Source organism: Ursus maritimus, unplaced genomic scaffold (assembly GCF_017311325.1).
Source record: "Ursus maritimus isolate PB19 unplaced genomic scaffold, ASM1731132v1 scaffold_19, whole genome shotgun sequence".
NCBI classification, from domain to species: domain Eukaryota; kingdom Metazoa; phylum Chordata; class Mammalia; order Carnivora; family Ursidae; genus Ursus; species Ursus maritimus.
Window position 1 is genome coordinate 53,559,311 of NW_024424341.1, and position 17,968 is coordinate 53,577,278.

General features: G+C 41.0%; 1 pseudogene; it reads left to right on the top strand.

Moving 5' to 3' along the window:
- Window positions 1-16,104, top strand: part of LOC121103545 — a 21,897-nt pseudogene extending 5,793 nt beyond the window's left edge.
- Window positions 16,105-17,968: the final 1,864 nt, after the last annotated feature.

Below are 17,968 nucleotides of genomic sequence, written 5' to 3' on the forward strand. Positions count from 1 at the left end.
CACCTGATTACAGTGTGTGATCCTTTTAATGTATTATTGAATTTGGTTTGTTAATATTTTGTTGAGGATTTTTGCATCTATGTTAATCAGGGATATCAGCCTGTTATTTTATTTTATTTTATTTTATTTTATTTTTTTATTTTATTTTATTTTATTTTTGTGGCCTCCTTGCCTGGTTTTGGTATCAGGGTAATGTTGGCCTTGAAAAATGAGTTTGGAAGTGTTCCCTTATCTTCTTTTTTTGGTAAGAGTCTGAGAAGGATGAGTATTAATACTTTCAGTGTTTGGTAGAACTCACCAATGAAGCCTTCTGCTGCTGGACGTTTGTTTGTTGGGAGGTTTTTGTTTACTATTTCAATCTCCTTCCTAGTAATTTGTCTATTCAGATTTTCTATTTCCTCGTGATTTGGTCTTGGTAGGTTATATGTTTCTAAGGATTTATCTATTTTTTCTAGGTTGTCAATTTTGTTGGCATATAATTATTCATAGTCTCTTATGATCCTTCATATTTCTGTGGTATCAGTTATAACTTCTTCTCTTTCATTTATAATTTTATTTGAGTCCTCCCTCTGTCTTGGTGAGCCTAGCTAAAGGTTGTCAATTTTGTCTATCCTTTTTTCAAAGAACCAGCTCTTAGTTTCATTGATCTTTTCTATTTGCCTTTTTAGTCTCTATTTCATTTATTTCTGCTCTCATCTTTGTTATTTCCTTCCTTCTACTAACTTTGGGCTTTGTTCTTCTTTTTTTAGTTCCTTGAGGTGTAAAGTTAGGTTGTTTATTTGAGATTTTGCTTGTCTCTTGATGTAGGCACTTACTGCCATGAAAAAACCCCACAGCTAATATCATACTTAATGTGGAGAATCTAGAAGGTTTCCCACTAAGATGAGAAATAGGACAAGGATGTTTCCATTCAACACTCTTTTCAACACCACAATGGAAGTTGTAGCTAAAGCATTAAGACAGGAAAAGGAAATTAAAAATATACAGGTTGGGAAGGAAGAAATAAAACTGTCATTGTTCACAGATGATATGATCATCTATGTAGAAAGTCCTAAAGAATTGACAAAAAATTCCCAGAATTAATAAGCCATCATAGCAAGGTTGCAGGATACAAATACAAAAGTCAATCGTTTTCCTATATACCAACAATGAGGAAGTATAATTTGAAATTAAAACATAATACCATTAGCAACCCCCTAAATGAAATACTTAATTACAAATCTAACAAAATGTGTACAAGATCTATATAAGGAAAACTACAAAACTCTAATGAAAGAAATCAAAGAATAACTAAATAAATGGAAAGATATTCCATATTCATGGATAAGAAGACTCAATATAGTCAAGATGTCGGTTCTTCCCAATTTCATCTGTAGATTCAATGCAATATCAGTCACAATCCTAGCAAGTTATTTTGTGGATATTGAAAAACTTATTCTAAATTTTATATGGAGAGGAAAAGACCCAGAATAGCCAAAACAATATTGAAGAATAAAAAAGGTTGGAGTACTGACACTGCTTTTCTTCAAGACTTACTTACTATGCTACAGTGTAGCTACAGTGATGAAGACAGTGGAAGTATTGACGAAAGAATAGACAGGGGTGCCTGGGTGGTGCAGTTGGTTGAGAATCTGACTCTTGGTTTCAGCTCATGTTGTGATCTCAGGGTCATAAGATCAAGCCCTGTGTCAGGCTCCATGCTCTGTGCAGAGTCTGCTTGAGATTCTCTCTCCCTCTGCACCTCCTGCTTGTTCTCTCTCTCTCTCTCCCTCTCTCAAATAAATAAATAAATAAATAAATCTTTAAAAAAAGAATAAATAGATCAATAACCACAATAGAGAGCCCAGAAATAGACTCATACAAAAACACTCAACTGACCTTTGACAAGGGAGAAAAGGCAAAACAATGATTCAGAAATAGTCTTCAACAAATGTTCTGGAACAATCGGGTGTCCTAATGCAAAAAGAAAAAAAAAAAAGGAGAATCTAGACAGACCTTGCATCCTTCACATAAATTAACTCAAAATGGATCAAACTTAACTGTAAAATCCAAATGTAAAACTCCTAGAATATAATACAGGGGAAAATCTAGATGATCTTGGAGATGGCTGTACCTTTGTAGATACAATACCAAGGGCATGATCCATGAAAGAAATAGTTGACAAACTGGACTTCATTAAAACTTCTGCTCTGCAAAAGACAACCTCAAGACAAATGGGAAGATAAACCACAGACTGGGAGAAAATATTTGCAAAAGACGTTTGATAAAGGACCTTTATCCAAAATATACAAAGAACTCTCAACATTCAACAAGAAGACAAACAATCCATTTTAACAGTGGGTCAAAGACTTTGTGACGCCTCACCAAAGAAGATATACACATGACAAATAAGCATATGAAAAGATACTCTGCATTATATGTCACCAGGGAAATATAAAGCAAAAGATTACTTTCTCATTTTTTCCTAATCAAAATCCCATCAATAACTTAAAAAAAAATTTTTTTTTGGTATATCCATACAATGGAAGTACTAGTCAACCATTAAAAAGAAATAAACTAGAAGTAATTACTAGATTTATGCAAAAATAAGGATGAATTTCACAAGTATTATGCTAAGTGTAAGAATTGAGACAAAAATGTGTACATTTTACAATTCTACTGGTATGGTATACTGCTAAAGAAAAAAACTATAGGAAAAGAAATCAAACGCATGGTTGCCAAAGGCTGGGAGCAGTTTGAGTGGCTTGACAATGTAGTGGCACCAAGGATCTGTGTTTTGGGCAAAGGTTTTATTCCTAAATAGGACAATTAACTAGTTAAAGATCAATTTCTAAATGGTAAAAATGAAACTGAGAAAGCACTTCATGAAATAATTGGCAGAAGATAAGAACTCAGATCCTATCCTATGGATATATTGTGTTCAGACCTCTAAAAGAGGGTAGAAAAAATATGCAAAGTGTGTGCATTCCCAATACAATTTGAATCATCTGTAGGTCTCTCTGGACCTGAATTTACCTTTCAGCCCACTATGCTTACTCCAATTATACAACATATAGACTATGGACTGCTGCCAGGCAGTCCATCTAATTACTTATATTTAAGTTGTCCTTGCATTCTTTGTTCATATGCAAATATACTGTACTGCTTCTTATAAACTTGAGAAAAGAACAGCAGTGTGTTCAGTGAACCCTAATGGGATCCACTGATTTTCCTAGTCTTCCTGTCTTTCAGACACAGGGATCTTACAGAATGCTGGAAAGGCCAGCATTGTAGATTCCATTGTAGATTTCCACTGGAAAGGCCAGCATTGTAGATTCCACTCTAGTATCAGCTTGGAGACCACAGGTTGTGCAGTCAGGGTGTTGAGCTACAAGCTGACTAGTCACATCTTTTGTGTTCATATCCATATTTCTTTTGGAGTTTCATTATCTTATGAATCTCCAAGATTATTGAGCCACTTTCTAGCATATATGTTGTTCATATTTTCAGCCCAGTTTACTGTACGTCCATTACACCCGTTATGTATGGTGTCTTTTTAATATAGGGAAATTTAAAATTTTTCATACACACTTGCTAATTGTTACATTTACTTTGGCTGGAGCACTGTGCACCCGTAACCAGAAGCAAGCTTTTCTGTATGCCATCACTGTTCTCCCGCGTTTTAGAAGTAACTTCATTTAACTCTCACAAGACCACTAGGTTAGTGCTATAATTACACCCAGGAAACTTATTCACAGAGAGCAACTCGCCCAACATTACAGCGCTAGGAAAAGTCAACGCTGATTGGCTAGTCCAGGAGAGGGCTGCAGGGGCTCAGCACCCAGGAGACCACCAAACAGTGATTCACAACCCTAGCCCGCCGCCAAGCTGGGGCGCGCGATCCGCCCCAAAGTCTAGGAAGCTCTGCCTAATCAGAGGGAAACGCAAATACCTCTACCCCTTATCCTCCGTCCGACATTACTTTTCGCCTTTAAGGCAGAAGGCTGGGACACCACTCGTCCCTCGCCTAGGCTGAGGAGGCCTAGAATCGCTGCTAGGACTCAAGTCTCACCACTACATGGGGACTAATGGCCGCGACCAACCCTGGAGCGGAAGTTCCTGCGACTCCCTTTCCAGAACGCCTAGCCTCACACGAGGGACACAACCCACACTGCTGGAGAGGATCTGTCGTCCCCTGCGCGGAATTTCTGGACTACACTTCCCAGAATCCTAAAGCGGTTTAGAACTACAGCCCCGCCTCCCTGGAGTGGAAGTGCTTCCGACTACAACTCCCAGAATCCTCCGCGGGCCCGCCTATATTTCTTTTCCTTAATTAAATTCTACCTGAGACTCTTCGGGGGGGGTAATTTTTTCCCCCAAGAACTAGTACGTGGGAAAAAAGCGAAGCTTTTCATATGAAAAGAAATTAACCCTTTTTAGCAGAAAAGTGATGTGTATGACAAAAGACAAGATTGTAAAGGGCTTGGTCTGAGCTGCATAAGGAATATTTATCTCAGACTTGGTTTGACTTGATTGCCTCTTTACATGTGCCTGTATTCATCTACCTCTGACTGCTATCTGGCATGAACTGTTTATTTCAAGATGCCAAGAATCCACAAGGAATTCCAAACACAGATTAGGCTATAAAACAGAGACAGCAGTGTTGTATTTGACAAGTGAAAGGAACTGCACTGGCAAGGAGTTGGAGAAGATATTTTAATAGGGAAAAAGGCTATTTCCTTTAAATTTTTTTAGTTCAAACTCAGGCTTCGCTTTGACTACTCCTGTGTTGCTCTTTGATATTATATATTTGCTATGAGTATTTTTCTTTTATTCAGGAGGAGAGGTAGGTTGAGGTGGGAGATGGGAGTCCAGATAACTGTGACAGGTGAAACAGAAAGTACTTACTTACCGCTTTCCTTCTGGGCAGAAAACAATTTTTTAATTGAAATAATAATAAAAAAGTATTGAGGATAGTAACATGAAACACCAAATGCATATACCTTAAATTCAACACTTAAAAAATATTTCCCACACTGGCTTCACTTACCATTTTTTAATTTTTTTTCTTAAGTATTTTAAAGCTAGTCCTTGACATTATTATTTCCTTCCAAACACTATATATATATATATTTTTTTTTTAGTGATATATATATATATCACTAAAAAATAACAATATTTTCTTATGTACACAAAAATCATTACTTTATGAAACAAAATGAACAAGTCTTAGTATTATCTAATCTGTATGCCAGTTTAAGTCCCTGTTTATTGAAAAAAATGCTTTTTACAGCTAGTTTATTCCAATCAATATCCAAACAGATTAATTGTATTTGATCATCTTACCTGAAACTTATTTATTCTAAAACCGTATCTACCCTCCCCAACACACACCACCATCACTTTTCATGTTCTTGGGCTGTTGTAGAAGTCAAGATGTCACCTTAGGTATCCAAGTCTGCATTTGTCTAATGGCCTTCTTACACTTTCTCCCCCAATCTTCTAAATTTCCTGTAAAGTAGAATTATTATTTGAAGCCTAGGTTGGATACAGGGTCATGGGGGGGGGCAAGAATACTTCATAGAAGGGACTGGAAATATTTGAACAAGAAACCATATTCCCTTAAATTAAACCACAGCAAAAATCCTGGATTAGTTTCCCTTTGGAGAAGGAAACAAAAAGAAATAACAGCAAATATGTAAAAACAGGGCTTAAAACAAGGAAACCATTACCACAAATCAGACTATATGATCTCTTATATAACAGATGCTCTCTCCATGAAAGGAAAAAGAATATTTAGTAATGTCAGTTTTGAAGTTTCACATATATTAGAATAAGATAAAAGCAAAGATTTTTCAGAGTAAAAGAATTCTTATATGCAATGGGAGGCGGCAGAGCCCACAGTAGCCATCCAGCCAGCCCACTGTTCACCTAATAAGTACAGACATGCTCTGACTTACAGTGGTTCCATTTACAATGGTGTGAAAGCAGTACCCACTGAGTAGAAACCATACTTTGAATTTTGATCTTTTCCCAGGCTAGCAATATGCAATAAGACACTCTCTCGGGATGCTGGATGGTAGCAGCATGCCGCAACTCCATTTTCCACCTCTGTAATTTGGTCATTTTGAGAATGTTATATAATTGAAATGATACAGTAGGTTGGCTTTTTCACTCAGCAAAATGATCTCAAGATCCATCCAAGTAGTTGCATGTATCAACAATCCACTGCTTTTTATTGCTGAGTGGTATTCCCTAATGTGGACGTGCCAGAGTTTGTTTAACCGTTTACCTATTGAGGAATATTTTGATTGTTTCTTTTTTGCTATTATAAATAAATATTAACATTCATGTACAGATTTTTTACGTGTGTCTGTACATTAATTTTTTATTTCTCGGTGGTAAATGTCCAGGACTGCAGTAGATGGGGTGTATGGTAAGTACATGTTTAGCTCTTTAAGGAACTGTCAAAATTCTTTCCAAAGAAATTCCCAACAGAAATGTATGATGCAGGGGCGCCTGGGTGGCACAGCGGTTAAGCGTCTGCCTTTGGCTCAGGGCGTGATCCCGGCGTTATGGGATCGAGCCCCACATCAGGCTCCTCTGCTATGAGCCTGCTTCTTTCTCTCCCACTCCCCCTGCTTGTGTTCCCTCTCTCCTTGGCTGTCTCTATCTCTGTCGAATAAATAAATAAAATATTTTTTTAAAAATGTATGATGCAGTTTCTCTGCATCCTTGCCAGCTTTTGACATTGCCACTATTTTTTTTTCTTTAAATGGGATGCTCTGTTTGGACAAAATTTCCTAGACGAAGAAGCAGTATTTATTACTAATGTGTAGGTGGAAGTGGCACTCTGGGATATAAGATGGCCATAAAATTGTCAGATCTATTATAGGTACAATGGAGCAAAACCTCATTAATTCAGAGAACTCTGATGCAGAATTGGGATGATCATATATAATTCTTATTGAGTTAAAAGTTCAAGTTTAGGGGCGCCTGGGTGGCACAGCGGTTAAGCGTCTGCCTTCGGCTCAGGGCGTGATGCCAGTGTTATGGGATCGAGCCCCACATCAGGCTCTTCCGCTATGAGCCTGCTTCTTTCTCTCCCACTCCCCCTGCTTGTGTTCCCTCTCTCGCTGGCTGTCTCTATCTCTGTCAAATAAATAAATAAAATCTTAAAAAAAAAAAGTTCAAGTTTAGCAAGATAATTCAAGACTTTTTTGATTTAGGTTTGATGATCTATTATCTATAAATTACATTTGCATATTGAATAAAACTGGCAAAATAAAATAATGTATAGAACAACACTTTGAAAAGTATAAAGTGCCATAAAAATAAAGCTACTGTAATTCACCATTTTTCATTAACTTTTTTTCTGATTTAAAAAATTGAGATGTAATTGACATAACATTATTTTAGTTATAGGTGTACAACATAATGGTTCAATATATGTATATGTGTTAAAGTATCATCATAATAAGTCCAGTTAACATCCATTACTACACATAGTTACAATTTTTTCTGATGACTAGAACTTTTAAGATCTACTCTCTTAGCAACTTTCAAATATACGATACTGTATTATTATCTATGGTCACCATGCTGTACATTACATCTGCATGACTTAATATATAACTTGAGGTTTTACTTTTTGATTACTCCCACCCATTTCAACAATTCCTCATTCCCTGCCTCTGGAAACAAATCTTTTCTGTTTCTATGCATTTGGTTTTTTTGTTTTAGATTCCACATATAAGTGAGAACATATGATATTTTTCTCCTCTGACTGGATAATTTCAAACAACTTGTCTTCAAGTTCACAGATTCTTTGCTCTGCTTGATCAAATTCATTTTGACACTCTCTATTGTGTTTTTTTCCATTTCATTCATTCTTTATTCTTTAGCTCTAGAATGTGTTCAACTCTTTTTTAAAAAAAAAATTCTATTTCTCTGCTCGGCTCCTAGTTATGTTCACATATTGTTTTCCTGATCTAATTGAGTTGTCTGTGTTCTCTGGTAGCTTGCTGAGCTTTCTTTAAAAAATTATATTGAATTCTTTGTTGGGTAATTCTTAGACCTCCTTGCTATGGGATTGGTTACTGGAAAATTATTGTTTCTTTGGTGGTAGTATCATATTTCCTTGATTTTTTTGTGTTTCTTGGAGTCTTGCATTGCTGGTTTTGCATTTAATGAAGACACCATCTTCAGTCTTTACTGACTGGCTTCAGGAGAGAAATAGCTTCACCAGTCAGTTTGGCCAAGAATTTTGAGGATTTCTTAAACCCGTTCTATGGATGTGCCTGCCCATTCTATACCTTTTGTTCCCTCTTGGGGAAAGTTCTTAAAATGTATGCCTTCTCTTGATCCCTCAAAGCCAGGTCGAATGATGAGAGCTTCCCACTTGTTTTCCCAGGGCATTCTCTGAAATGCTCAAATTCATGAGTTTTCTCCCAATCTCACAGGGTTGGGATGGCTTTCTGCAGGTGCTCACTAGCCATCTGCAAAGGCTTGCACTCACCATCCTGGGGAGCACATATCAGCAGCCAGCCACGTTCAGGGCAGTGAGGTGTGCAGAGCATTGTTGCGGGGGAGGATGTCTGTGAGCCAGTTGGAAAGGAGGTCCACAGATGGCGTGTTCCCAGCAGCTTATGGGCAGGCTTCCTGATGGGTTCTGAAAAGGGGTTCGTGGGATGAACTGCAGAGTGGTTGGTAGCATCCCTTTGATGAGTTCTTAATCCTGGTTTCTGTGCTCCCAGCCTCTCTCAATAGTCCAAATCGCCTAAATGTTGTGGGTGAGGACAGAAAGAAGTGGGCTTTTGGGGCAGCATCCCACACAGCTGGGCGAGACAGGTACTCACTCACATACTTTCACTTTTCCCCATGAGAGAAATAAAGAGGATCTCTCTTGCCACTAAGCTGTGCCACTTTGGGGGAGTAGTGTTGTGGGGTAAAGTGAAACTGTTCTTACCCTTTTCAGTGTGTCTATTTTTGCTTCAAAGGTGTGTTGGTCTCGGTGTTACACGCAACTAAGGAATCTTTGAACACTATATCAAAAACTAATGATGTATAGGGGCGCCTGGGTGGCGCAGTCGTTAAGCGTCTGCCTCCTTTTCTACCATGTTGCTGATGTCACTCTCTTTCAGAATTTTATTTACAAAGCTAAATGTTAAAATGGCAGGATCTCCTTTTTAAGGCTGAATAATATTCCACTGTATGTATATACCATATTTTCTGTATCCAAATCTTTAAAAAAAAACTAATGATGTATAATATGTTGTCTAATTGAACATAATTTTAAAAATAATAATAAAAAACAACAAAGGTGTGCTGGAACTTTGTTGGACTCCTGGACTTCCAGAAAGGTACTCTTTTTCATGGATGGTTGTCAAAATCAATGCTCTATGGGGTAAAGGGATGATTGTAGAAAACTCCTATTCTACCATGTTGCTGATGTCACTCTCTTTCAGAATTTTATATCTTTCTTTATCCATTCATCTATACGATGGGCACCTCTGGGTTGCTTCCGTGATTCGACTATTGTAACACATGTTGCAGGAACATATAGGGGTGCTATATCTTTCTTGAATTAGTGTTTTCATTTCTCGCGTAAATGCCATGCATAAAAGTAATCTCAAAATGGATTAAATACCTAAATGTGAGGTCTGAAACCATTTAAGTTCCTAGAAGAAAACCTAGGCAGTTGTTTCTTAGACATTAGCCATAGAAGCATTTTTCTGGGTATGTCTCCTCCTCTGGGAAGGAAAACTTAAAGCAAAATTAAACTATTGGGATTACACCAAAAATAAAAGTTTTTGCCCAGAGAAGGAAATCAGCAATAAAACCAAAAGACAGCCTACTGATGGGAGAAAATATTTGCAGATGCCATATCTCCTGGAGTAAGGGGTTAATAATATCCAAAACATATAAAGAACTTACACAGAGCGCCTGGGTGGCTCAGCGTCGCAAGATCTGCCTTTGGCTCAGGGTGATCCCCAGGGTCCGGATCGAGCCCCGCATCGGGCTCCCTGCCGGACTGGGAAGCCTGCTTCTTCCTCTCCCACTCCCCTGCTTGTGTTCCTCTCAGCTGGCTGTCTCTCTCTCTGTCAGCCAAATAAATAAAAACTTAAAAAAAAACTTACACAACTCAACACTAAAAAGTAAATCCCAAATAATGCAATGAAAATCAGCAGCGCACACCTAATAGACATTTTTCCAAAGAAGACGGCAGATGGCCAACAAAACACATGGCAAAAGATGCTCAACATCACTCATCATCAGCAAAATAAATCAAAACCACAATGATGGGCGCCTCAGTGGCTCCAGTGTTAAGCATCTGCTCTTCAAAGCTCAGGTCATGATCCCAGGGTCTTAGGATCGAGGGCCCACGTTGGGCTCCTGCGCAGCGGAAAATCTGCTTCCCTCCCTCGCCCTCTTGCCCCTTCTCCCGATCGTGCTCTCTCAAGTAAATAACAAAATCTTTTAAAAACCACAATGAGATACCACCTTACACCTGTCAAATGGCTAAAATCAACAAACACAAGAAACAAGTGTTGACCAGGATGTGTGGGAGAAAAGGGAACCCTTGTGCACTGTTGGTGGGAATTTCCAGTACTTAGTGCAGCCACTATGGAAAAAACAGTAGAGGAGGTTCCTCAGAAAATTAAAACAGAACTACTGTGTGAGCTAATAATTCACCATTGATTCTAATGTTTTTTAATACTTAGTTACTGATACCCAAAGTGCTTCCAATTGTCCTAATAATTTCCTTTTTACTTTTTTAATATGGCAGCCAGTGCTTTTAGTTGCCTTGTCTGCTTAGTCCAATAGAAATAGATTAATCTGCCATGACAGAGAAAATAAAATATCAAGTCTTGATGTACGATAGGGAATGAACACCCGGCCACCGCTAGGCTAGGTATCGCACAAACTTTTTGGTGGAGACAATTTGGATAATATCAGTCAAAATGTAAAATATGCATACTCAAGTAATAAGTAGTCTTTGGTCTAGGAATTTATTTTATAGAAATGTGCTTATAAGTATCAAAGACAGATGTTCATGGATGTTTATTGGAACATTCTTTGTGTGACTGTGGATGGTTAACGGGGACGCAGGCAAATGTGGAGAAAAGAAGTAGAAAAACCTTGTTCTACCCGAAACTTTGAATTTCTTCTATGTTTCATTTCTTTGCACTAGTAAGTGGTATCCGTTCAGAGCCACAAAAAGGACACTGGCTATTTTGAACAGGAAGAATTTAATGGAATTGTTGACGAGGTATGGAGTTGTGAGCCAGGTAACTGAGGTAAAGAGAGAACTCTACAATATCATGGAAGTACCAACTGTGGGAAGTAACTACCAACCTGGCTGAGGGAACCAAGGAGAGATTAAATCACGGAACTTGAAACTGGAGAGAAGGGGCCTTGTGAGCTGAAATGCAGAATCCAGGAAGAGGGGTTGGCTGGCTTGCAGGTCTCAGAGCTCAGCGAAGAAGCCTAGGTCAGGACCCACTCTGGGATACTGCTAGGGAAAGGGGACTGCTGCCACCAGCGGAACTTAGCATTACAGAGGTGATACTCCCAGAACAGGAGGCAAACCGGCAGGAACAGTCCTTCTTTCTCCCCCCAACCTTGCAGAGTCCCTCCTGCGCCCCTAGTGGCAGAACCCTCACAGGGCAGAGCCAAGTTCTGCCAGATTCAAAGTGTGATTTGCAGAGTCGTGGCTCCCATTGGCATAGTTTAAACTGGGAGAGTTTGGAGCAGAAAGACAACAACCTAATGACCCGCGAAGCTTCCAGTTGTGCCTCTTCTGCCAGTGTGGTCATCTGTGGATGACCCATGTGGCGTGTGCTTGATGTTTCAGGAAACCGTGACCTTCAAGGCGCTGTGGTCTTCACGGGAGGAAGAGCTGGCGCTTACTGGACAAGGCCCAGATAAATCTGTACCAGGACGTGATGCTGGAGAACTTCAGGAACCTTGTTCAGTGGGTGAGGACACAGCCTCAGGTAACTACAGCAAACCACTGGTCCTGCACCCCTCAAATAATCAGCTCAAACCACATACAGTATTCCAGGGAGCACAAAGAGAAACTTTGGCCACTGCAGAGAATACCCGTAGACACACACACCAAGGAGACCCCTGAAGTAGTGAGTTTTTAACAGATTAATGTGCGTGACTGGCCCCCCGGTGAGGTGCTGAGCTGAGGGAACTCCACATCTTACCTCGGCCCATGGGCCTCCAATACAGTTAGGAGGCCACCCTACCTCTCTCGCTTTTAGGCTGTCATCTGCTCATGTTTCCCAAAGCGAGGCTGAGTTGCATTCAACACTGGCATGGGCCTTGGTTGCTTCTTGGAGAAAACCAGTGTTTTGGGTTAGCTAGTGTTAAAGGAACTAAACCAGATCTGGGTGGATAGTGAATACTGTATAAGTGTCGCTTATTTGCTTTCTCGCTGATAAATATCCAATTTTAATTTCTCAGAGGCTCATACACAAATATGTATTACCTGGTTTAGCTTATGAGATATTCTTCTTTTACAGAGGAAACAGCTGAGGCACAGAGAAGTTAAATAACTTGCCCATGGTTACTAGCTTGTAAGAAGCAGGATGTAAACCTCCTTATCTGGGTGTTTTAGTTTTGGTTCTAGAGAGAGAGAGAAAGTGTGCATGTGCATATGTGAAGTGGAGATGGGGAGCAGAGAGAGAGTGGGAGAACCTTAAGCAGGCTCCATGGCTCAGCATGGAGCCCATTGCAGGGCTCAATCCACAACCCCAGATCAAGGACCCTAACCAAAATCAAGAGTCAGACACTTAACCAACTGAGCCACCCAGGCACCCTAGACTCCTGCGCTTTTTAAATAACCATGGAAAGTAAGTACCATTATGTCTATAGATTATGACGTGGTGTGGCTAGTCTGCAGGATTCAACACTGTCAGTGAGTCTGAAATCAAGCTGTTTCATCATAATCATCGCCAGTTTTTAAAAAGGCAAGATTGGTTAATGGACCAGAACACAAAAAGAATTTGTCAGCACGTTGCACCTAGTAAGGTAAGTATCAGCTGGTAAACTGTTTTAGTTAACAGTCTGTGTCTACGAGGCATACCGGTCACAGTGCAAATGCTTTTCTTACTATGGATATGGTCAAAATAACTAGAAAACGTCTTTTAGGGGCCTTCTTGTGGTGGGCAGCTCAAAGACCCCTTTCTAGACACCACCTTTACAATATACCAACGCTTACTCAATAAGATGACTCAGAAACCACCACCTTGAACCAGAGAGTGTCCAGATGGTTCACCATAGTGTTCATGCCATTCTTGAAGCCTGTTTTGGGTGCTAAGGGTGTGACTACCCTCTTCTGCCTCATCTCCCTATGTTTTATGGCCCTGAAGCTACAATCTTGAGCTCAGGCCAGGCTACTCAATAGTGTCCCACATTGCCCATTCTCATAACAAGTGGGTATTTGAGATTCTGCATTATCTAAAGAGGAGATGTTAAAGAAATGGATTATTGATTTCCAGAGTGATGTGACTCTTGATCTCAAGATCATGAGCTTCAAGCCCCCACATTGGGAGTAGAGATTACTTATTAAAAAAAAGAAAGAAAGAAAGAAATCACTGGATGGATTACGGATCTTGGCGGACTTTATCTTCATGGAATCCAGAGAACCTCAGGAGAAAAGGATGTCTCTTTTTAAGCCTGCCTCAAAGGTGTGCATGGCCTCCCCATCAAACCCCAGGACGATATTTGACAATGTTATCCCTATATCAACCCCATTGCCAGTTTTATGCTGACCACATACAGTTGGGCAGGTTGTGCAGAAACGCATACGATAATCCCACCTCTTTATGTGACAGTAATGTGAAGGCAGGGGGATTAGTGAGACAAGACTTTGCTGTTTGTTTCTGCAACTTTATATGGTGTCTTGGGAAGGTCTTTAGATGCTTTTGTGTCTGTCACCATGTCTAGCACTCCCATTATTGTATTGTACACACACACACACACACACACACACGCACCATAAATCGTATAGTCTTCCTCCCCCCCTTTTTTTTATTTGCTTCGAGAGTGTGCGAGTGGGAGAGGGCAGAGAGAGAAGGAGAGGGAGAATCCCAAGCAGGGTTCATGCTCAGCATGGAGCCCAGTGTGAGCTCTCAATTCACAACCCTGAGACGTGACCTGAGCCGGTAGGTAAATCAACAAGAGTCCGATGCTTAACCGACTTGAGCCATCCTGCCACCCTTCCCCATTCTTTGTAGCAAAGTGATTAAAGGTGCTTTATCAGCTGCTCGTAGAAGGGAGGTGAATTTTCTTTGGCAAATTGTTCCCAAGATTTCTTTTTCATTTCCCCGTGCAACATGTGAGTTTTAATTGGCAGCCCATGGATTAGAAGTCCCAGGATTCTGATTGTTTCAGGGATCAATAGTGAGCCAGCATAGCTTCCCACTCCATCCTCTACTTCATTTCTCAAACCCTGCAGGATAACTTACTTGTTCTCTTTAGCCAAATTCTCTTTCTCCTCATAGGAGACAGTGGTGATTAAAAACAACATTTCACATCTTCAGGGCAAAGGGCTGAGTTATCTCTCCCGTAAGAAGTGCTCTACTGCTGGCAGATTTGGAAACAAAGGGTCAGTGAATTAACTGTGAGCTGTGAGTATGTCATGAATCTTCAGGGAGATTGTCCCCAGCATTTAGGGGGATGTTTCCTCTGTGAAGAGTGGGATGGAGCGTCTCTTCAGATTTCTGAAGAAGAAAACTGTGTAATAAGTGCCATTAATTTAGAAAAGCAAGGTGGCACAGCAGGGAAAGGCCTGACACAAGTCCTTAACCCGAATCTTGGGAAGGGAGCCAACGTGATGACGGAGCCTCGAATTCTCGAGGACAGTGTGAGAGAATCCATGTGAAGAGAAAGTGTGTGGATGTGCTCAGTGTGATGACAGCACCAGTCAGACATCACGTGATCATGTAGGGATTCCCAAAGAATGTAAAAAGAAGAGGGAACCTTCTATAGATACACTGACTGGTGTGGGAAACACTTGGCTATATGAAATCAGCAGTCAAACAACATAACGGGTCCCTGTGGTTCCACAGCCTGTCAAATGGGAAGAACCATGGGTGGGCTTCAGAGATGAAGAGACCCCCTGTTCATCACAGCCAGCAGATAGGAGAAAAGTCTTGGTAGATGTGACCAGTGGAAAGGACTTTAGTCAGAGCTCAGATACTCATACACCACTGTAAAACTCATTCAGGATGACAAAGCTTACGAATGGGAAGAGGGCAGAGGGCTGCAGCTGTAGGAGCCCAGACCTTCCCAGATATCAAAAAGGCCCCCAGGAGACAAACCCTAGAAATGTCTTGAATGTGGCAAGGTCTTCAGGCGCAACTCCCCTTCTCACAACCATCACCGGTCCACACGGGGGGAGATGCCCTACAGATGTGACGTGTGTGGGAAGGGGTTCGGATTTAGGTCGCTGCTTTAGGTCTTCATCAGGGAGTACACACAGGAAAGCCCTATAAATGTGAGAGGAGTGTGGGAAGGGCTTCCGATCAGACCTCCAATCTTGGTCCACCAGAGAGTCCACACTGAGAGAAGCCCTACAAATGCAGTGAGGTGGCAAATGCTTCAGTTCAAGCTCTGTTCTTCAAGTCCACCGGAGGCTGCACACAGGGAGAAGCCTTACAGGTGCGGCGAGTGGCAAGGGCTTCCAGCCACAAAGCACACACCTCCACATTCACCAAAGAGTTCACACCGGGAGAAGCCCCACAAATGAACGTGCAGCGAGCGGTTTTGGCATACAGTTCAGTTCTTCACACTCACCAGAGACCCATACAGGAGAAAAGCCTTACAAATGTGAGTGCGGTAAAGGCTTCAGTTATAGCTCATATTTTCACTTACATCAAAGAGACCACACCAGAGAGAAGTCAGAGCAATGTGACGAGTGTGGTAAGGGTTTCTAGTCGGAATTCAGATCTTCATGTGCATCTCAGAGTCCACACAGGAGAGAGGCCCTATAAGTGCAAAAAGAATGTGGGAAGGGCTTCAGTCGTAACTCCATAATTCTTCTGCCACCAGAGAGCACATGCAGCTGCAGTGCCACATACGTGTCGTGAGCATGGCAGTGACTTTAGTTAGTAGTTGTGACCTTCTTCACTCATCAAAGACACTGCGTGAGAGGACAGAAACGTTCTCAGTGTAATTCTCCAAGGCCAATCAGGAAAGCAAGCAAGTCCATGTATTCCAGGTGATGGAGGCTTACCAGTCGCTGGGAGGGCTGGGGCAGCAGAGGACAAGGACGCTGCCACCCATGATGTCATTCTGCAGCTCTGAAGCAAGGGTTCATAAGAGTATTCCAGGGAACTGCTGTGGATCTCAAGAACTCTGCAAAACTCCCACCAACTGTCACATGACAGGGGCAAAGTAGTGATAATTCCATAGATGGACAGTTTGTGGTAATGACGATAATTGGAGATCAAATTTCTGTGAATGATATGCCCAGGAAGGAAATTATAATTGAGATGGGTACAGTGAGGACTTTTAGGCCAGCCAAAATCTGTAGATTTTTAAAGAGAGTACCCACTAGAAAGATATTTAAAGAGTGCTTATGTTCTTAGTGTGGTAAGAATATTAGTCGATTCCTTTGCGGCTTTCAAATCCATTAGATTTTCTACACAGGAGAAGCTCTATGAAGTGATATTTTCAGGCATGGCTACTGTGTGTTCATCTTGCTGGTTCCATTTCTTGGTCCAGAGAGACTCCATTTCCCAGCCCCCTTGCAGTTAAGAGCTGGTCCAGTGTGATAGAGTTCCCAAGCAGCAGACTACGAGCAAAAGTAATATAAGTTACTTCCAGGCCTGGCCCTTAGAAACATCTTGCATGTCCTCCGCAGCCATCTTCCTGGGTCATAGTGACCTGAGTGTGCCTGGACTGCAAGGCAAAGGTGGCTGTCTTGACCTGTGTTGTACCTTGTTTTCCTTGGAGTAAGAAAACAAACATTTATTGTGTTATACTACACATTTTGGCAGTTTATTTGTTATTAGTATTGCCCAGGCTCTTAGCAGCAATGTATTTATGGTCACTGGAGTTCACATAAGAAAGCAACTTTATAACTGGAGTTCCAAACCCTTAAGTCATAAGGCTATATGGCAGTGCAGCTATCTTAAAATGGTGTGGCTAGGACTTCTTCGGTGAGAAATCTCATTCATTGGTGTGTGCACAAAAGAAATGCTCCAGGTAATATGCTTTCTTAGATGAGTCCTAGCAAAAGTGCCATCTGCAGACATAAGAAAACGCACAGTAGAGAAACCTGTAAGGTGCAATCGCCACTGGAAAAAGTTTGTCGTGAGCAGGGAAGTTAACCAGACTAGGTGTCCTGCAAATAGCCTTAATAAAGTAAATCAAGTAAAATTAATATTTACTGCGTATCAAACAATCCTACGGAAGGCGTCAAGAGCGTCCGCTGTCGAAGCTGGCACCACCGCCAACCGTCTTGTTTAATAAAAATGGGGTTTCAGAAGGTGCTTGTTTTGTCAAGTTCCTTCAACAATTGCGCATTTATTTGGGATTTTATAGGTGGATTTGGGGGAGGAGAGATACACCTTCTGTATCTTTTTCATCTTCAAAACTAATGTCTTTTTGTTGGTATCTTAGTTGATCTATAGGTTTCTTCATTTGATCATGTTTTCTTCTTAGTTTTTCTTACATTACAATTGCCTATGACTTATGGTTTATATGGCGGAACAGCCATTCAAAATCAAAACCATCCCAGGTCGCTGCTTCCTTACTGATCCAGGTGAGCAACAGTGAAACATTAATAAAACTCAGTGTCAGTAAGGGAATGGAAAACCGGGCGCCTGGGTGGCACAGCGTGGTAAGCGCTCGGTTTTCTCAAGCTCACAGCGTGATCCCGCGCTCCCGGATCTAGCCCCACATCAGGCTCCTCCGCTTGGGAGCCTGCTTCTTTCCTCTCCCCACTCCCCCAAGCTTGTGTCTCTCTCGC